The 22,127-nt window shown below is 43.0% G+C and overlaps 1 protein-coding gene, 1 long non-coding RNA gene and 1 pseudogene across 2 annotated transcripts in view; all 3 read right to left on the bottom strand.

The window, feature by feature from the left end:
* BCL2 (BCL2 apoptosis regulator) overlaps nucleotides 1-22,127 on the bottom strand; it is a 200,059-nt gene that overhangs the window by 54,280 nt on the left and 123,652 nt on the right. The window lies entirely within an intron of this gene.
* Nucleotides 1,562-21,938, bottom strand: LOC126941204 (uncharacterized). The gene is made up of 3 exons (XR_007721137.1): nucleotides 21,843-21,938; nucleotides 8,003-21,087; nucleotides 1,562-7,868 (listed from the first exon to the last, which is right to left on the bottom strand). It is a non-coding gene; the product is annotated as an uncharacterized LOC126941204 (long non-coding RNA).
* On the bottom strand, nucleotides 17,071-17,149 carry LOC126941609 (uncharacterized; annotated as a pseudogene).

The raw sequence follows: 22,127 nt of genomic DNA, 5'->3' as shown, positions 1-22,127 counted from the left end.
AGCTCACAATCCCAGTGTGAGCTCAGGGCCCAGACTCGTGGCCTCTGGTGTTCCAGTCGTGAGCCAAGTCCCCTGAGCAAGAGGCCTCACGATAAATCAGTCGGAGCCTGGGGGCCATGAAAGCATTGGTTATGGCAGAAACTACCAGCTCGTCACCGTTTATGCTGCTTTGCTTAAAAATGACACCGCGTAAGGGATTTTGCCAATTCCCAGCCTCGGGAGAACACCCACCACCTGGACGTGGTCCGCCGCCGAACAGGAAAGCACTCCGAGATGCCAAGAGACTAAAAGGCTCGTAACTGTTGTTTAGAAATGAAAATGGCCCTAAATTATAACCAGAGATGGAAACACGTCTCAGGGGAGGGCGGGGCACTCTGTAATCGAGCCTCCCATGCGCAAGGCGGATACAAACGGTTTATGGATGTGGGCGAAGGTTCTCAAAGCAAAGAATGTCCATTTCCATCAGATTAAAATACAGTTTGGGAAAACAATTACCTGCCTGAGATCCTGGGAAAGTAAAACTTCCTGGTTTCTTTGCCAGGAAGAACGACTGTAAAACAAGGGCTGAGAATCTCCCAAACAAGATTTTAGAATTTTATCCAAACAGCTGCAGTTCACCTTTGAGGAACCCCAGACCCACTTGGGTCTGATGGATGTTGCAACACCAAGTTTGAGGTCTCCCCAGCCTGGTGCCAAGAGTGGGCCCCAGGGGACAAACAGAGAACAGTTGCTCTCTTAATCGGAGCAGAAAACAAAACTCCCTCCCCTTCCCACCCCCAGCCTCCCTGCTTTGTTGTGAAATTGTCACTGCGCCTTTGAGGAGTGATTAAAATCCCAGCCATGACCAATTTAAAGGGCAGGTTCCCAGGCGGGGAAGGGAAAGGGGTTCAAGGCAAAAAAAAAAAAAAAGTCAGTTGCAGTGCGTTTATGGAGGATTTGGGGATCACAAAAGTCATGGGACTTGACTCAATTAAAATTAATGGAAAAGCACCAACATGCAATTTAAAAAATAATAATAAAATAAAGCAGTAAGGATATTTCTGGCTTGTTCTTTACTTCCATTCTTGAGCCTGCTTGGGAATCTTGGAGCAGACTTCCTGAAGCACAGCATGGGTGCCCAATGGCTGTTTTTACCTATTTTCCTGCCCTTCACACACAAAGATTCTGCAGCGGAGAGTGGGAATGAATGGTCCACCCACCTCTGAACATTTCCTGTGAGTTGGGAATGTGCTCAGCAAGGCTGCTGGAGTGGAGGGAAAAGCAAAGGTGTCTGAGTTCTTTAGGCATGGGCAGAAAAGAAGAGAGAGTTTGAGACAGGCTGAGAGAAAGCAGCTCCTGTTGGCAGCATTGCCAGATTCGCAGACACACTGTACATTCCATTTCTCGAAAAGGCCATCCCGGGTCCCTCCAGGGCCCCTGGGGCTCTCATCTCATCCCAAATATTTGGAACTGTCTGTGCCTGCCATAATACACGTGAGTCCCTTCCCATGTTTTCTCCTGGTGCTATTTGTAAAGGTGAGGAAAGGAAATGATACCAAAGGAGTTCTAATCCCACGGTGCGGAAGGCAGGTAAAGAGGCGAAGGTTCCCACCTCCACTTAGGGGAGGGAGCATATCTCAGCAAAGGACTCGATCTTTACCCAGCCTGAATCTTACCTGCAGCCCTTGGATGGACACTCACATTGATGAAGCCAAGAGATTCTGATCAAGCCCTCTCATCCTCATTCCTACGGTGGGGATGATAATAGCACCTAACTCGCCAGTTAGAGTTCTTATGAAGATGAAATGAGTTGCCAGGTATTAGAGTGTTTAGAATGCAGCGTAGCACACAGTAGTTCAACAGATGCTCAATTTCATTACTGTTGTAAGTGTCCTTATTCTCTGATTGATCATTCATTTAGCTTTCCCTTTTCTCATTCAATGAGACTTCTGCGGTATTGTGATGAATGTCTTATATCTATCCCTTCATTCATGAAAGACCTCAGAGCCCCCACTTACAAAAGCACACAGCCATCTATGCAATCTATCAATTAAGCACCATGCTTCACCTGATCAGGAAACCCTTACATTTCGGCATCATTCCTTCTTCCCTTTCCTTTTTCTCCCTTCTTCTCCCTTCCAAATCCACTACACATTCCCAGCTGATATTTTATTAACCCCTGACGGGTTATGGAAAATGTGTTTTAGCCATAGAAACATCGATGTCCTATAGTAAAGTTGCTTTTCTGAATCAGATATCAGCTCCCTAGCCAAATGGGGAAGAGCAGGGAAGGGAGACATTAAAATCCTTTGCTAAAGTAGAAGCTCTTGGTGTTGCTAGGAAGTCTTGTTCTTCAGCAAAAACTGCAGCAGGAATCCCTTCTCCTCTTTTGTGAAACGAAAAACAAACGGCTTGCTCTGACTCCCCGGCTCTATAGGGGCTGCTGGGCAGCACTGCTTCCCCTGGAGAGAGAAGGGGGAGGCAGAGGCTGTCCGCCCACCCCACCCCAGACTGCCTACCCCACCCCAGGCTTAATCTCCATGGCGTTTTCCACTTTCCCAGGCTGACCACGGCAACGTGAATGCTTTGCTGCCAGCCAGCTGAGTACTGCCCTTGGTGAGAACTCTGCCTCGGAGAAGCAGGGGGCACTGAAACTGCACTGTAGGATAGGGGGTCTCCAGTCAATGCTCCTAGACGCCCTGCTAGTGATGGGGCTCTCAAACCTCCCTCACCAAGGTCCCTTGGCCCTCCAGCTCCCAGGCCTCTCAGGGCTCCTATGGTAGCTGCTCCTATGGGCACACACATCCCTTTTCCTAATATAGTTACAACAAAAACAATAAGCAGTAAATCCACCAAGGGTCCTGTGGGCTCCCACAGACCAACATTCTCACAATGCCCAGTGGAAACGTGTCAGTGTGCAGACCCTTTGATTCATTGTGATCCAAGGGGCTTTTCATGCCTTTAAAAACAAATATGAATGCGGAGAAGGTGCTTTGTTTCACTATGCACTCTCATGGCTCACGATGGAGGCCCCAAACGTAAAGATTTCAGGTCAAGCAAGTGCAACATGCAAGAAAGACCAGCCATTTTTACCTCTGCCACCAGAAATGAAAAAGCGTTTTCTCCTTGTTTGGCTGGAGGTTACTAATTTGGAGGATGCCAGTTTTAGAGTTCGTCTCAGTTTGACTTGTAAATGAAAGGTGGAACCTAGCCAAAATTACCCCCGTGTGGCTGCTGGCCCTGGCACGCCTCACACACCCCTGTTTTCTATGTTGAGTTGGGACAGTCACTGATATCATTAGAAAGAGCAACTGGGAGGTGCAAAACAAGCCCTGGAAGGCAGTAAAGCTCTGTCAGCAGCCCAGAATCTCTCTCTCTCAGCTTTGCGATTTGGCCCTTCACCTGTAGAGAGGATCCCAAGCATTGGTCATCAGAATAATCCAGGGCGCTTGGGAAAAATGCAGACGCCAGGGCCCGTCAGTGAGCCCGGACCTCTGGGTTTCTTATTAGCTCTCCTCAAACAACATTTCAGAACCACTGCCTTTCAGCACAGCAGAGAGAACGAAGTGATGGGAAGGGTTAGTAAAATTTTATTGAAATAGAGTTGTGGATTTCTTCTAAGGTCTATCATCATTTAAGCTTCCCTTGCAGAATGTCGGACATGGGTCCAACTTCACCATCATCCTATCAAATCCACATGACAACCTGCAAGTACAATTTGACGTCCTTGTTTTGTGGATGAAGAAACAGAAAGCTCAGAGACGCTCCAGTGAACTCTGAATCTGGAAATCCACGGCTAGGAAGCAGTCCATCTGAAGGGAAGGGCAGATGCATGCAGGTTCCACAGAAGAAGCCCTGCCTCCTCTTCTGAGCCTCTCTTGGTTCCTCACGTCCAAGTCCAGGGTCAGGGATGGGGCAGGCACATGGTCCTTTTGCTGGAGATCTCCAGGCACCTGCTGGGGGCACCACCTTACTTCACCATTTCTGGCCAGCCCTTCATTTCTTCCTTCTCCCTGGTTCCATTCTTCTCCCCTTATCTTGCTCTGCCTTCCTCCTTCCTCCTTTCTCCTTTCCCAGAGAGCAGGCAGTTAGTCTCAATCTTGCAAACACAGAGAAATCACTTGGAGAGCACTGGGTCTTACCCTTAGGGAGTATGGTAGAATTGGTTTGGGGTGTGGCTTGGACACCAGAATTTTTAAATACTCCAGGCTGATTCTAGTGGACAGCCAAGGTTGGAAGCTGTTCCCTATCCAGAGCTGTCAGCCACAGCCTGCACAATCAGGAGATTCACCTGGACATGTTCAGGCTGAAGAGGGTCTGGCCACCAGCCCACGGTTTGAAACAGAGCCCTGTGAAGAAGCCCCAGGTGGTCCCAGTGCCAGTCCAGCCACATCTGTGCTGAGAAAACACAGAGCTACCACCAGCTGACCGCATGGAGCGAGGATTCTAGCACCTGATGGACAAAGTACGTCCTTGGCTGGCCTCTGCAGAGGAGGGACTGTGGAAAAACACATGCCGCTCCCTTGAGACCGGGGGATGTCCACGGGGTGGGTGACAGGAAGAAGAGAGAGCAGCTACCACAGCCACCCTGCATATTAAACAGCCTGAAACAAGGGGTGGCTGTGCAAACTCCATTCTCCTGCCATAAATTAGACCATAAAACAGGCTTCACTGGCCCATTCTGCAAATCAACTCTGCAGTTTTATGACACACACAAACATGCACACCACATGCAGGCCAAAAAAATTTTGCATAGAGTTCTGCTTTGCACCAGTCTCTTTAAGGAAATTTTACAGACGGTAAATAAAACCTCATGTCCCTACCTGGGGTATTTGCCTGAAGATAAGAGCAACTCATTGCAAAAGGACTCCTGCTGTAAGACAGACTGTAGTCCATCAGGGGAGAGCAGGATGGAAACAGAGGCTTCCTGAAATATTTGAAGGGTTCTGCCAACCGGTGAAGCCCCGGTACTACCTGGAGCCCTTAGCACTAAGCCGGGCATGCATAGGTCACTGACGAATCTCTGTCAATGCACAAATGAGCAAACGCATGTCACACTGGTGGTGGGGCTCAGACCCACCCCTTGCTACAGACAAGGAAGTGCTGGGGAAGGAAAACAAACACAAAACCTTCCACCTGAAGTCGGATCAGCCGGCAGATGAGCGTGCAGAAGGGGTAACAGCAGTTCATGGAAGGCAAGCCACCAGGGAGGGCAGGAAATGACCGCTCTGGACACCTCCCCCTTGGCTGTGGGCTAGCAGTGAGGGAGAGAAAGAAGAGGGCAGGGGTCTGCTCCCCCAGCGCCCCAGGTGAGGAAAATGACCCCGACCCCCACCCAGGAGTGGGTGCTGTGGCTCACATCACAGAAGGCTTCACGGAAGCTGAGCTATTATGGCAAAGAGGGTGAGGTGGGGCACAGAACTGTTTGGGACACAGGGCTTGCTCTCCCCATGGGCATGGGACAGCTGTTCCTCAGGAGAGACAGCTGCAGATGGGCCCCCACACTTGGCCATCAGCTCAGCTGTGCCCGTGGGTACCTCAGAGGGCCAAAGCAGCCTCTAGACGAGAGAAAATTCAAAGACAACAAGAAGTAAACCAACTCTGAAAAAGGCGACTGAAGACAAGGGCTGGCGATGGAATCATTCCATGTGTGGCAGGAGTTCAGAAGAAAGGAAACTGACGCCATCGCCTTGTGCATGGGGCGCGGGCGGGGGGCTTGAACAGATGTGTCTGAGAATTGTATATGGACATCTGTAATCACACAGTTTCCATAGTAAACATTTGCCTGGAGAGAATTCTTTCGCTCTCTTCTTTTTCCCATCTCTTGTGTACATTAAACAGTGCAATTTATGTTAGCAAGAATAACCACACTCCTCTCTCACTGCCCTTCTTTGAGTGTATCTTAAGGCAGCACTCCATTCTGCTGTGGAAGGAGCCTGCATGGGGCTCTCAAACATCCCATCCCCAGGACCACAGTGGCCCAGACACATGACAGAGCAGAAGAGAAAAAGGCCCCGCAAAGAAACAGAATGGTCCCAATCCTGAAATGTTTGATTACAACTCAACTGAGTACCTGCGGTAGACAGAGATACCAATCAGAGCAGGGACTCATCAGCTGCTGGTTGAGAGGCCAACGCTGGCCTTGGCCAAGGATAGGGAGCCTTAACAAACTACCTGAGGAGACCTTGGGAATGCGCGTGTGGCTTCAGTTTGACACCGACTCACTCTTCTAACTTCCTGCGTTCAGATTCTGTGCTCACCAAGCTGCCTCTGCAGCACATCTGGCTTCCTAGGAGAACCTGCCTGCAGAGAGAGCATGGGCTGGCCAGGAAAGCATGAATATTCATCTGAAATGTTCTCATTACAGATGAATACACTGGCATTCTTGTTTGAATACCTATACAGTTGGTTTTTAATGGGTGTCAGCCCCTAAGAGATGGATCTGGCCTTTGAGGGGCGACCAGATCAGGTCTTCAAGCATGCCAGGAGGAGGTCAACAGAGCTCTGCTTTGCACCGCTCTCTTTAGGGAAATTTTGCAGACCGTAAATAAAACCTGGTATCCCCATCTGGGGCCTTTGCCTGAAGATAAGTGCAACTCATTGCAAAAGGATTCCTGCTGTAATACAGACTGTAGCCCATCAGGGGAGAGCAGGATGGAAGCAGAGGCTTCCTGAAATATCTGAAGGCTTCTGCAAACTGTTGAAGCCCCCAGACCGGGATGAATTCAGCAAGTAATGCCATTCTTGAAGGCGCCTTGAGGGTCATACTCTTCCTCTTCCTCTGGTGACACCCCAATAAGCTGTTGAAAGTCTTCCTTGGCCACGTCTTGAATTTCTACCCTTCTTCTTGAATGTAGACTGTAGACTCAGAAACAACCCTGAGTTTTCCAGGGTTTGGATGTCTGAACATGATCAATGTGGCCCCAGAAGCAGTGGGCGTCTTGGTTCCACTCCTTGGTGACACTGCCAACTTCACAGCTGATAATCACTCCCAATCTGCTGAATCCTCTGGTCCTGCCCAATTCTGATCCAATCAGACTGAAAGCCAGGCAAGAAAGGCTAACCAGAGGGAGTTATGAGAGATGCTCGCTCTCAAAGAACACAGGCTTTGGCTGGGGAGACATAACATATACATGAAATGGCCAAACATATTCAGTGTCACAAATGAAAATATAGTCCACACTGGTCAAGAAGTGAGTAGGCCAGAATTGGGTGGCATTAATCTTGAAAGGCTTTCTGAAGGAAATATTTCTATGGAAAAGCCGTGTCGCGATAAAAGGACAGGTCTTCAAGTCAAATCATTGGGTTCTAATGTCTGACTGTGATTTCACAAAGTATGGGCAAGGCTAGGTGAGTGGGGTAGGAACAAAGTGCTTGACACACAGAGATGCTACAAAAAAGTGTCCTTAAAAATATCCCTGCAAGGGAAAGGATGAGAAGAGACAGGAAGAAGAAAATCTTCAGCGGTTCCTTCAGGACTAGCTGCTTTCCATATGGTATCTCATTTGATTCTCCTCACAGTCACACTGTGAGATGTTTATTATCCTTTGCATCTTACAAAGAAGAAACCAAAGGTCAAGGTTAAGTAACTTATCTAAAGTCATTCTGCTGGTCTGTGGCAGAGTCTAGGTAGTAAACCCTCACTCTGTGTCAGGCATTATTCTAAATGTTTTATTTGTATTAATTATTTTGGCTTCACAACCCTACGAGGTAGGTACTATCCTTAACCCCACTTACTAATGAGGAAACTGAGGCACAGAGAGGTTAAGTAACTTGCCCATAGTCAACACAGCTAGTAAGTAACAGAGCCAGGACTTGAACCCAGGCAATCTGGGTCCTGAGTTTGGAAGCTAACCATTTTACTACCTTTTTCCATTACATATGCCATACTTCCTCTCTTTGAAGAATATTTATGAATAGACAAAACTGTAAGTAACAGAGCCAGGACTTGAACCCAGGCAATCTGGGTCCTGAGTTTGGAAGCTAACCATTTTACTACCTTTTTCCATTACATATGCCATACTTCCTCTCTTTGAAGAGTATTTATGAACAGACAAAACTGTCAAAACAGCTTGGAGCTTTAGGATGAATATTTTAAATATTATAAATCCCTCGCTCGTAGGGGAGTGGTTGTTTGATACGGTTTCTGCTGATCACTCAGTAATCTATCCAAGACAGTGTTGTGCACAGACTATTTTGGTTTCAGTTAATATACAGCACCATATAAACATTGACTCAACTGGAGAGCCTGAACAATAAATTATCACTAGCTCAAGTGCTAAAATAGCACTTGCTTTTCTCTGTGCCTGAGCATGCTATCTATTTATACTTTGCTTACTTCTGTGGAGTCCAAACTGCTTTATGCACATTTCATCATTGCTATACTTACATGGATTTATTGTCTTTATTATACACATGTGACTAATGTACCACACAACGCTTAATATTTACTATAGGAATCTCAGTTTTCAACTAGCTTTTTAATCTATGGGTATTATTGCCTGCCTTTAATTTATAATTAGTGGAAGTTTGCTAACGATAAAAACCATAGCATTTTACTGTTTATATTTTAGCTCAATTCATTTTGTATATGATATGACCATTCTTGTTCTTGAGTATGAACCATATATTATTTTCTGGCCTTTCTTTACAATTCCATTTATGGCTGACCTTGAACCAGAATAGATCTGTGATTTTACTTTCCAGAGTCCAATACGTGTATTTTTCTTTTGTTCATGTTGATATCTGCATTGGCACACGTGAATTTCCAAATTTGGTCTTCACCTTTTCAGTTCTCATAGGCAAAAAATAAAGTTGGATGATGCAATAGTCAGTAAAGAACTCCAAAACAAAGCTTTTCTTGACTAGCTGGAGGATATATGGAAATCCCTAACTGTGGTGTATATAAACTGTAAACCCAAGTTTATACATTGTCAGGAGTTAATAGAACTTAAGACTTAGTAGCATGCTTTAGCACTAGATGCATAAAGAGAAATGAAGAAAAAATTGTCATTTGATGTTTTTGTCTTGACAAATAAAAATAGCCAACTGCTTAGCCCACGGCTGGGGCATTCTGTTTTCCTTTGTCTTCTTTTCATGTGAATATCCATCTTCATTATTGAAAACAGAAACTCCAACCTTAAGCATTTCCCTGTTTTTGCAAAAAGGATATTTTACCAACAGTCCCTTTGAAGAACAGGAAGTTATCGTTTCATTCTACACAAGTCCCTACAGTTTTCATCTTGCCCTGATGTGTCATCTGCCAGTGTAACTTTAGGAAAGTGAGACAGATATGGCCAGATATGAGAGATTTTTAAAAGTCACAGTGTCAACAATGGTGTTATAGGGGGAGTGTTTAGTAACAGAGCCATTTATTCTAGGAATGTTTTTGTACCCTGGTAATCCTGATATGATAAGGCTTTAACAAGGTCAACTAACTAACCTGTAGTCAATATCCTCATTCAAGAGAGGTCAGATGCTTGGGGACTCACAGCTGTACAGATGTACTGTGTGCCCTTTTATCTCTCCCTTCTGCACATGACGTTCCCTCTACCTAGATAAGTGGGCACCTCTACCTCTATGATTTCTCTTTCAGGACTCCCGGTAGTTATCATTTCCTCTAAAAAGCCTACCCTAAAACCGAGTTGGATGTCTGTTTTGTGGGCACAGCCCCCTACACCCACCCCACTTATCTTAATGGGTTGAAAATACCAGGACAAACTTCAGGTAAAGACCATGCCCCAGTAAACAGCTGAATAAAGAACAGGTGAAGGGAGTCAGAAAAGCAAGAAAGGGAGACAGGGGCTTGGAAGGGTCTTCCTAGTATTGTTGTTGTTACTTCTACATGGCCACCCTGGGGGTACCCGTGGAGCTGTGGAAATCTCTAAAATCGAAACCCGGCCAGGCTTAGAATTAGTTTGACGAATACAGATTACGTTACTTGAATGTTTTCAAATGCAGATTTTGCTTTTTCATTTTTCTTTGCTCTTTATCTCATTAAAATAAACAATGGTATGGCATTCCCATTTGAACCAGGTCCAGCCCTGAAAGCTGGAGCAGTCTTCAGATGGCATGCTCCACTTGGCCCCTGCTCACAGGGCTGGCGTTCAGACCATGGAAATATCAGCAGAATCGAATGCGCTTGGGCAGTTTCCATAAACTTTTTAAGTATACGATCAAAGTTAAGACAAATGGGAAACACAGAATAATTAATAACAATGGTGAGTGGAAAATGCTAGCAAGCCATAATAATCCAAAGCATGGTTTCTATCTCTTTTTAAACAGCTATCTGTTTTACCCACAAAAGACTTTCTGAAAAATGAATTCACCAGCACCATGTCTAAGGCAGAATGACATGGAAATAGTCCAGTCTTTGGCGTTAGACCTGAGTTTCAGTGCTAGCTCTGAAACTTACTTGCTGGCTGCATGGCTTTAGCAGGTTCCTTAATATGGCAGAACCTCTGCTTCCTCATCATCTTTCACAATTTTGTGAGGTTTAGAGAAAATATAAGCACAGGTGTTTAGCACATCATAGGGGTTCAATAATGGATGACTAGTGCCATCACCATTATCTTCAACACTACTGAAGAAACAGTAAAATCATCAGTTTGGAAATTATGAATGAACCTAAACTGAACTGGAGCTTAATTATATAGGTGATAGAAATAAAAGTTGGAATAAGCAAATTAGAACATAAACTGGAAAATATTTAACAAATGTAAGAAAGCAAACTTTTGAATAATTTAATTATACTCATTTTACTATAAATATGTACATATCAACAAATTTTAATTTGTATTACTTTGTAATAATTATTAGTTTCAATTTATAATACTCATAATCCTTAAATTATATATTAGCTGAACGGTATATTATATATCCTTCCAGAAAGCTATGAATATACATGCATTTGTATGTGTATCTAATTTTTTTCTCATCAATAAAATTATATTATCCATACAGTCTTCCACTTTTTCCCTCTACAATAAATCTCACACTTTTTAAAATGTGAGTTCATATATATCCATCACCTTTCTTAATAGCAACATTTCATAATATCAATTTACCAATTTAGCTAGTGCCCCACACAGACATTTCTTTTTTTCCCCAAGTTTTTTTTTTTTTGGCTGCAAAATTAAAATACATGATGCTGTAATCCTTATACATAGGTAGAAAAAACGTGTGGAAGTGAAATTACCGAGTCAAAGGCTATGTAAACTTAGCATTTTCAAAATTAAGGTCAAAGTGCTCTCCAAAAACTTTACAAGAATTTACCCTCTTATTAACAGCATATTTAAAAAAAAGAAAAGAAAAACAGCCTAGGCTTTTTTACACTTGCTTCTCCCAACTCTCTCTGTCTAGGCTTGTCCCAGGGCAGAACGTACAATCCAGTCATACTAATAACTGATTTAATGGGTCCCCATTCAATATTTAGCCATAATTCATGAGAGTTCCTTGTAGTTATCTTCTGTTGTTGCTTAGTTTAAAAACATAAACAACGCTGGAAGTCAAAAAGTTCCTGCTTGTCCTAGGTTAGGAATATGAAGTTCCTCTAGTTGAAGGGTTCTTAACCATGTAGGAGGAGCTCCCCCACCTCTAAAAGAAAAAAGCAAAATAAAACAAACCAATCCCAGATAAACAGAGTCAAGTCATCTTGTATGTACTGAATGTTTTTCTGTGTTAGGCTCAGCCCTAGGAGGCTTTTCATATATTATCTCATTTTAGGGTCTATGTATTTTTGAGGAAACCCCCCAGATGGCCGAATTATACCTGGGAAAACAAGAAGTGGTGTACCACCCCCAACCCACCGCATCCAATGAAGTGCTGCTTTCAATCAGCAAAAACAGGCCATCCCACCATCAGCCAGAAATCCCTACTAAGGGCCATTTCTGAAATCACTGACGTTCTCCGTGTGACTCTGAGGCTTGGTGAGATCTTTAAGTGTCTCCTAAGTCATTAGAAGAGATAAATGTGGATTCAGTATAGTTGCGGTGTCAAGTATATTTTGTTGTATTTGAATTCTATAAAACTCTGTTGTGGAGAAGTGGCCTACTGGGTACTCCCAGATTAAATGGAATGTTGAACTAACCAGAATACCTCACTCTTCTAACTGCCTGGGGTTTTACTGCACTTAAGATAAACTGGGATTTACCGTATTACTCAGTCCTGATCTTGGCATCCTAATTCTTTTCTTCACTTCACTGTCACTGTCACAATGAACGAAAGAATAGATGTCCCCTCTCCCAGGATAAAAAAGAAATGTGAAAAAGAATAATTTCCCATCATTCTCCCTAAAAAGAATCCCACGTAAGACTGTTGAATCCACCCTAAATAATAATCTCCAAATTAACAATTACCACCTTGAGATGAGAGCAAACAAAGAACTGGATTGGAATGCAGAGCTTAACAAAATGATCCCATGCCACAGGACGTTCTCTGTGATTTGCTAATACAAATGATAGCCCATTCTTTATTTAAAACATATTTTCTAAAGTCAGGTTTTTGAAACTTAATCTACATCTTCTCTCTAAATTAGTAAGATCCCAAGTACAAAGGAATATCCCAAGAAGTATCAGAAGCTGGACACCAATAGTATTGTGAGACGTAAGTCCACATTTGAAGTCCACATTTCACTTTCAGACGGCAGGAACACAACTGCCACCCAGCCCATGCTCCCTGCAAGGGAAGAAGGGATTCTCCTTTCTCCCTTCCTGAGGGTCAAGCCCCTGGAGATTGTTCTCAACTGTAGAAACCATGGGCCTGCCCCAGTAAGTAAAAGTCTTATTTTACTTTATTTATTTATTTTTTTAAATTTTACTTTAAGTTCTGGGATATGTGTGCAGTATGTACAGGTTTGTGACATAGGTAAACATGTGCCATGGTGGTTTACTGCACCTATCAACCCATCACCTAGGTATTAAGCCCCGCATGCATTAGCTATTTGTCCTGATGCTCTCCCTCCCCTCGTCCATCCTCAACGGGCCCCAGTGCGTTGTTCCCCTCCCTGTGTCCATGTGTTCTCATTGCTCAGCTCCCATTTATAAGTGAGAACAAGCAGTGTTTGGTTTTCTGTTCCTGTGTTAGTTTGCTGAGGATGATGGCTTCCAGCTTCATCTATGTCCCTGCAAAGGACATGATCTTATTCCTTTTTATGGCTGCATAGTATTCCATGAGGTACATGTACCACATTTTCTTTATCCAGTCTATCATTGATGTGCATTTGGGTTGGCTCCATGTCTTTGCGATTGTGAATAGTGCCGCAATGAACATACATGTACATGTATCTTTATAATAGAATGACTTATATGCCTTTGGGTATATACCCAGTAATGGGATTGATGGCTCAAATGGTATTTCTGGTTCTAGATCCTTGAGGAATCGCTATACTGTCTTCCACAGTGGTTCAACTAATTTACATTCCCACCAAGAGTGTAAAAGCGTTCCTATTTCTCCACAGCCTCGCCAGCATCTGCTGTTTTTTGAAAAAGTCTTTATTTTATTTATTTTTATTTTAGTAACTATAATAACTTGGTCTTCTAAGGACAGACCCATCTTCAACTGAATTCCACTTTTGAGGCAGAAAAAAGTTTGTGAGATTCCAGTATATTCAAAAACAGGTCATTTGTATTCAATAGTGTCACTAACCTACTCATATGAAGAAACACTTTGTGTGTATGAAATACATCATACTTTATTTAAGTAGCTGAGGTGGATTTCTGGTGAAATCACTCATTGTGGGCATCCATGCATAAGCAGCTGCTTACTGCAGAAGTTAAGCCAGCGTTGGAGTTCAGGATAAGCCTTAAAGGTTTCTGATGTGTTAAGTGGAGATTCTGAAATCTGTGCCAGAGACTAGGTTTTAGGCTGGTGCATTTGCAAATCATTGGAAAAAGCAGTGCATGTGAATCCCCTCAGGACATACTGTTGTATGTGATTAATTAATCTCTGACTAATCAGAAATAGCTAAGTGTTGAGGCTGAAATATGAAATTAAAAAAGAAAATTGGCCTAGTCTTCATTTCTTTTGCATTATTAAAAATAACCTACAAATACGTTTGTTACATTTAAATCACCTACAGCCGGAGTGCCTCCTTCCTTCATCTGACAAACTACTCATTGAACTACTACATGCAGGGTGCTCACCTAGGTCTTGGGAGCATTGTCGGGACTATGACAGGCATGGTCCCTGCTTTCATGGATCTGAAAGAACAAACAAGCACAGCATTGACTGTATAGAAATATTCAGAGAATTAAAGTAGGGTGATAGGAGAGGGAATGATTGGGTGTTTCGGGGGAGCCTCTCGAAGGAAGTGACATTTAAGCTGAGATTTGAAAGGCAAGAAGGAGCCAGCCCTGGGAAAGTTAGGGGTAGTACAATGTAGGCAGAAGTCACAAGTAGTGGAAGATCCCAAGGAGGGAGCAATCTGATGTGTTTGGAGGATCAGGAAGTCAGTTCGAGTGGCCCATGAGCAATGGGGCAGTGTGCAATTGGTGAGAGCTGAGGCTTGAGAATCAGTGTGAAGGCAATGTAAGATTTTGGAAATCAGATCGAGAGCCTGGATATTATTCTAGGATGACAGGAAGTATTTGGGGTGATAAGACAAGCTAAAAAGCATGGCCCATACAAGTCTTCCACAAAGACCCCAAACTAGAGAGATGGCCAACAAGATGGCAGGTGTCCTAAGGTGCACGTCTATCCCTTGGTGCCCCTCACCCAAAGAGCCAGGTTCTGGAAAGCACTGATGGCAGCTGGTTCCTCAGAATGACATCACCAGGGGATACCACGGCCGCAGCACCTGCCATTGCATCAGCACCAACCTGGTCAAGACCTACATCAGCAAGATCTCCTCCTTCACCCCTGCCCCAGCATCCAGACCTAATCCAGCTTCTCACTCCTCTCCTGAAATGCTTCCCTGTCTACTTCCGCATTTTCAATACACGAAAGGGTTTTGTCCCCAAGCACTGACAGATTCCATAATTCTGTGTAACTAATTTTGGTCACAAAAATGTTCAATATCTTTGAAATTCTGAATGCGTTTCATCAAGGAAACAAGGGTAATCAATTCTACAGCCATACTTGTTTCATGTATGAAGAGAAAAACTCCCAAATAACACCCCGTGATGAAATGTCACACTCAACCATTAAAGACCTATTTTTAGCAAAGTCAACCACTAAGTTCTCAGCCAAATGAAAGGTCATGTGTTATCTGAGAAGCACATGTTACTGTAGTCATCAAATTGCTAATCTGGGGTAAGGTATTCCAGGGAAGATGCTTGTTATAAAACTAGAGTGTACTATAGTGATTACTGCTATTCAGAAATGTAGATAAATCTACATAAATGATAAGGAGAATATGAACTTAACAGCTACATTTCAAGTGATGTTTTAAACAAGTCCATTAAAGTGACATTTGTGTGTGCGTGTGTGTGCGTGTGTGTGTTAAGAACACTTAACATGAGATTTGCTTATTCTTTATTCTTTATTCCTGTTGAAGAGCAGCTCCCCATTTCTCTCTTCCCCTAGTCCCTGGCAACCACCACTGTGTTCTCAGCTTCTGTGAATTTGGCTACTGTAGATACTCATATAAGTGGAATCATGCAGTATTTGTCCTTCTGTGACTGGTTTATTTCACTGAGCATGATGTCCTCAAGACTCATCCATGTAGTTGCATATGAAAATATTCTTAAGGTGGAGTAATACATATGTGTGTGTATGTATGTGTATGTAATATATATATGTGTGTGTATATATGTATATATACACATATATGTCAGTCTTTTCAATACCATGCTAGATATGATATCACTTTAGAACCATATATTTGATATATGGACCACCGTACTGAAACCTCAGGGCACATTTTCGCCCACTAATGATATATATCAAGGAGTGGCATTTCACAGATGAATGGATAAGGAAAATGTGGTGCATATGTGTGTGTGTGCATATATGTATATATGTGCGTATATATGTATATGTGTGTATATATGTGTATGTGTGTATATATGTATATGTATGTATATATGTGTATATATGTATATATATGTATATATGTGTATATATGTATATGTGTGTGTATATATGTATATGTATGTGTATATATGTATATGTGTATATGTGTATATACACATATACACATATACATATATACACACACACACACACGCACCACATTTTCCTTATCCATTCATCTGTGAAATGCCATTCCTTGATATATATCATTAGTGGGCAAAATGCCCTGAGGTTTCAGTATGGTGGTCCATATATCAAATACATGGTTCTAAAATGATATCATCACATCTAGCATGGTATTGAAAAGACTGACATAGATTTATTTCCTCACTAGTATGACCTTAAGCAAGATATATTATATTCCTAAATCTTGGTTCTTCATCTGTAAAAAGTAAAAATAATCATATTCATCTTTCACAGGGTTGCTGCGATGATTCAATGAGATAAACCACGCAACACAGCACATGACATAGTCACTGATACTCAATACATATGAGATCCCTTTTCCTTTAACTCTCTGCTCCCACGGTAATCCAAATTTTGGGCAAGCTAACAGTTTTTCTTCTTTGATACAGTTATTAGCACCATCCAATCCCATATAAACCACAAACAGGCTGGAATTTTTGTCTATTTGTTTGATGCTGAAGCAGAAAAGGGTCTGCCCGATGGTAGGTGCTCAATAAACAGCCATTGAACGAAATGAATGAATGGGAAGTCACAGTGGAACGAGGCTGAATGTGAAGGTCAGTCAAATATCTTAGCGGAACTACTGGATATGTTTTTAATGGAAGAGATACATTTTTAAATTTTCTTTTCTTTTCTTTTCTTTTTTTTTTTTTTTTTTTGCAATGGAGTCTCACTCTGTCATCCAGGCTGGAGTGCAGTGGCATGATCTCGGCTCAATGCAACCTCTGTCCCACAGGATTCAAGCAATTCTCCTGCCTCAGCCTCCCTAGTAGCTGGGATTATAGGTGTGCGCTACCATGCCCAGCTAATTTTTGTATTTTTAGCAGAGACGGGATTTCGCCATGTTGGCCAGGCTGTGATACTATAGTAATTACTATGGCATACTCTATACTATAGCACAGAGGTTGAGGTTGGCACATCTCACATATGACTGTGAATACGCAATCATTATGCTTATGAACTACAAAAAAATCAGCAGATAACTTATAAATGCAGCCATATTACAAAATAATTAAGTATAAAAACTATCTGATAAAGAGAGCAGTGATCCCACTAAATACTGTGATATTTTAACCATAACAAAGCATTAATGGCAAAAGTCTGATCCCAAGGGCTCCTGGATCAGCAGTAGGTCAGTGATACCCAGGAGAGCAGGAACCATGGTGTATAAGGCTTGCCTTGGACTCAGCTTCAGGCCATCTGAGAGTTGGCCTGGAGGTCCTGGTAACCTGCAAGGTCACCTCTACAGAAGAGCCATTAGTGACAGGTATCGCCTCTCCAGGTCTTCCAGCTTATTTTCCCATGATAGTGCAGTGATACATCATTTTAGAATTATGATTCGAGAATTATGTAGTCACATGGAGGGGATGTACCCAACATCAGAGTGGATGGAAATCGACCAGAGTGACCCCAGAACATCAAGAAAACATCACAGTGGGGATAGAAACCTCCCTTACTCAGAAACCTGGGGATTGGGAGCTAACTCTGCCACCAACAAGCTGTGTGGCTTTAGGTAAGTCACTGAATCTTTCTCCAGCAGGCCTTGGTTTCATCATCTGTCAGTCATCAATACTGGCCTGTTTCATCTCTATCTCCTCACTTCAGAAGTCCCATGCCTGGACTATGGTGGCCCTGGCTGGTATCCCTTCCCATGCCTTGCTGTTTTGAAAAAGTCACATGTGTAGAAACCACAGATGGTAGTAGGGGGAGACAGTACGGAAGAAAAAGTCACTCCTTCACCTTCTTTTAAAGTACCATGGTCACAATTGTTCACATCTGGCATGCTTCAATAGCAATCACTTGCCGGGTTCAAAAACCTTGAACCATGAAAGTGAAAGAAGGAACTTTATCTTCAAAAGGAAAATTAAAGACCTGGAGAGGACCACTTGGGACTTTTCTATTACACCTAGATAATGGCAGGTATTATTACTCTATGCAGCAGTATTATGAATAGACTAACACATACCCTTAGGCTGTAAAATAGTGCTTTAGGATATAACATGTTGATTCAGATACAAAATAAAATACTGTTTGTATTGTAGGCTTTTAATGAAAAGTCTAAAAACGCACCTATTTAACAAACCTCTATTTTTATAGGGCCTGCCTTAAAAAGCCTGCTTTTAAAAAAATCTAACTATGGGTGGTCTCGCACCTAGAAGTGGCACAAGAATCCTTTGTCAGACGATGTGTCTTAATTTTTGCTATGGAAAATGTGGTCACCATAATTATAGCCCAGAGAAAATAAAAGGTTTTTAAAATTCCGTGCAGGAGGGGAATAAGAGTTTGTTAGCATTCAATAAAACTATAATTTAACCAGCTTTTAGGTACAGAGGAATCAGCAGTTAAATTACAGCACTGGACAATTCTCTATTTTACCTCGTGGCTGTTTGTTGAAGTGTCTTATTTCCTCTTGGAGACCTAAGCTCCTTGGGAACAAACGCCAAGTTACCTATATCCCTGTAACCTCTACCAGACCTGGTACATAGTTTGTTTTTTTTGTGTTCAATGAACCACAAAGAATCTTTCAAGAAAAATCACTTGAGAAATATTTCAGAGTAAGAGGAAATCAATGTATAACTTGTTTAAGAACTATTTTCTTAGGCTTAAAGATATTTCAAATACACACTTTTAAAGGTTCATTTATGGAAAAAGTTCACTTGTGCAGGCTCCGAAATGAGATTTAGCCAAGAAAAGCATCAATACTAATTAAGTATTGATAAAGGAGGAGGGGGGAGTTTAGCTAGGTAACTTAGTCACTTGGTTACTAAAACCTTCTTCTCGATGGAAAGAAACCATTAGAGATTGAGCTACTCATATTGAAGGAGGAGCTATAATGTAATCGTTTCTCTCTATATATGGTCTTTTTTTTCTGGCTTTGAAATAATAGGATCAAAGGCAAATGAGTCTATTGAAAATTAATGCGAGCTGAACGCTGCGTGCTGTTAATATGCTCACTTAACTCAGGCAGCAGAAAGAACTGTGTGGCCCTTTATCATATGGGATAAAATACAAAAGCCTTTATATACAATTTTTGTTTGTCAATTAAAAATAAATAAGGGCCGGGCGTGGTGGCTCAAGCCTGTAATCCCAGCACTTTGGGAGGCCGAGACGGGAGGATCATGAGGTCAGGAGATCGAGACCATCCTGGCGAACACGGTGAAACCCCGTCTCTACTAAAAAAAAAAAAAATACAAAAAACTAGCCGGGCGAGGTGGCGGGCGCCTGTAGTCGCGGCTACTCGGGAGGCTGAGGCAGGAGAATGGCGTAAAACCGGGAGGCGGAGCACACAGTGAGCTGAGATCCGGTCACTGCACTCCAGCCTGGGCGGCAGAGCGAGACTCCATCTCAAAAAAAAAACTAAATAAAAAATTTTAAAACTTTTTTTAATGAAAGCTTTCCAGGAAGGCTGGACGCAGAGAAGGACCTGAAGTTTTCTGCACCTGGAGGCATCATAGTTACGTTTTTCTCAGCTGGATTTCCTATATTTCTTAGATTTCTTAACTCCACAGTGCCACTGACTTTCCCTCTAACCATGAATATGCATCAGAAATTCCAATATTTTAGCATCTGAACTCCATCTTCCTAACGGCGTCTCACCACCAGAAGTGGACAAAAAAGGTCTTCTTCAAATCTGTCTTCTTCACATGTTTTGATTTCTTGAAACAGAAATAGGATGGTGATAAACACAGGTGAGAGAAAATAATGTTTTCCTGAAATAGGTAAGAAAGTTACGGCTTGTTGACATGTGGCTCCCAAACACACACGGGTGGAAATCCATTTGAATGCGCACCTAAGGGCTTGGGTTTGTGTAAGGATGCTGACATGCGTGGCCTTCAGAGTCCAACCCGGCTAAGTGCCCCCTGCCACTTCCTAGCTGTGTGACCATTGACAGATCGTTCACTTTCTTTGAGCTGCTGTCTCCTGGCCTGAAAATGGAGCAAATGCTCGTACCTTCTAGAGGTGTTCAGGGCTCAGACAGTGCAAGTCACAAGCTTATAGCAGCACCGTGTCTGTCAGGTGGTAAGAACCCACTACGTGGTGGCTATTTCTGGTGTCATCTTCTGCAGCAATGTGTCCTGCTTGAATTGTGCAGAATGCAATCAAATGCCAGACTCTTCTTGCATTTTCAGTGACAATCCTCTGGTGACAGCTACCTCAGGGACGGTGTCTGCGAGGCACCAGTCACTCCTACAGTTGGCTCCCCCACGTCCACATCTGCTCAATCAGGGGGACGGTCACAACAGGAACAGAAAAGGGAAGGGAGAAAGGAAAGGAGGGAGGGAGGAAGGTAGAGAAGGGAGGAAGAAAGGAAGAAAGAAGGAAGTGAGGGAGGAGGAAGCCTTCATAAGATGATGTAATATTCAATTTCCCATCCTCATTCTTTGCCAATCATCACCAAATATTTTGAATTCAAATGAAAAGCATGTTAGTCAGACATTGAGGGGTGAACCCGCTCCCTGTGAGAGAGCAAATGGGAATAGAAAAGAAATATAAAACAAGCAGAGACTCCAGTTAAACTGGCCCATCTTCCTCAGTCTAGTGTGGGATTTTCTCCATTGAAAATTTGTTTTTTAATATTGTATCATGAGGTGGATTTTATTTGAGCTTTTCAGGTTATTTGGTCTTTCTTTTGTAATAAAGTAGTTTATTTGTTTTCACAACAAAGCAGAGTGGCTTCCGGTTGAGGAAGGAGAGAACCGTGAGGTGAAAGAAGATGGTTTTGCATGACTTTGCTATGCCCCTGTACAGATACAGAGATACACACACACGGACATACACACACACACACACACACAGACACACACACACACACACACACACACACACGACATATGCAGACACATACACAGACACACACAGAGACACACATACAAACACACGCTGACACAGAGACACACACACAAACACATACTGACACAGACACACACACAAACACATACTGACACAGACACACACACAAACACATACTGACACAGACACACACAGAAACACATACTGACACAGACACACACACACAAACACATACTGACACAGACACACACAGAAAGAGACACACACAGACACACACACACACACACAGAGACACACACACTGACACAGAGACACACAGACACACACACACACACACACACAGACACAGAGACACAGACACACACAAACACATACTGACACAGACACACAGACACACACACAGGCATACACAGACACACAGACACACACACAGACATGGCAGACAGACACACACAGAGGCACACATACAGACACACACTGACACAGAGACACACACAAACACACACACAGACACAGAGACACACACAGGCACACACTGACACACACAGGGACACACACACACAGACACACACTGACACACAGAAACAGAGACACACACAGAGACACACACTGACAGACACAGACACACACAAAACACACACACTACACAACACATGCACACAGAGAGACACATAAATGCACACACAACATGCACAGAGACCCATGCACAGGCACACAGACACAGAGACACAGACACGCACACCACACATACCACACACACACAGACACACACACACACACACACACACACAGACACACACAGACACACAACACATGCACACACAGACACACACACAGACAGACACACACACACAGACACACACAGACACAGACACACACATGACACACACAGACACAGACACACACAGACACACACAGACACAGAGACACACACAGACACAGAGACACACACAGACACAGACACACACACACACAAACACATACTGACACACAACACACACAGACACATGCACAGACACAGAGACACACACACACACAGACACACACACAGCTATAAACATACAAACACTACACAACATAGGCACACACACAGACACACACAGACAAATGCACACAGACACACAAGAGACACATGCACACACAGACACATGCACAGACCC

The sequence above is a fragment of the Macaca thibetana genome, chromosome 18 (genome assembly GCF_024542745.1).
Source record: "Macaca thibetana thibetana isolate TM-01 chromosome 18, ASM2454274v1, whole genome shotgun sequence".
NCBI classification, from domain to species: Eukaryota; Metazoa; Chordata; class Mammalia; order Primates; family Cercopithecidae; genus Macaca; species Macaca thibetana.
Note: the sequence above shows the minus strand (reverse complement) of the source record. Positions and strands in the feature narration are given on the sequence as shown.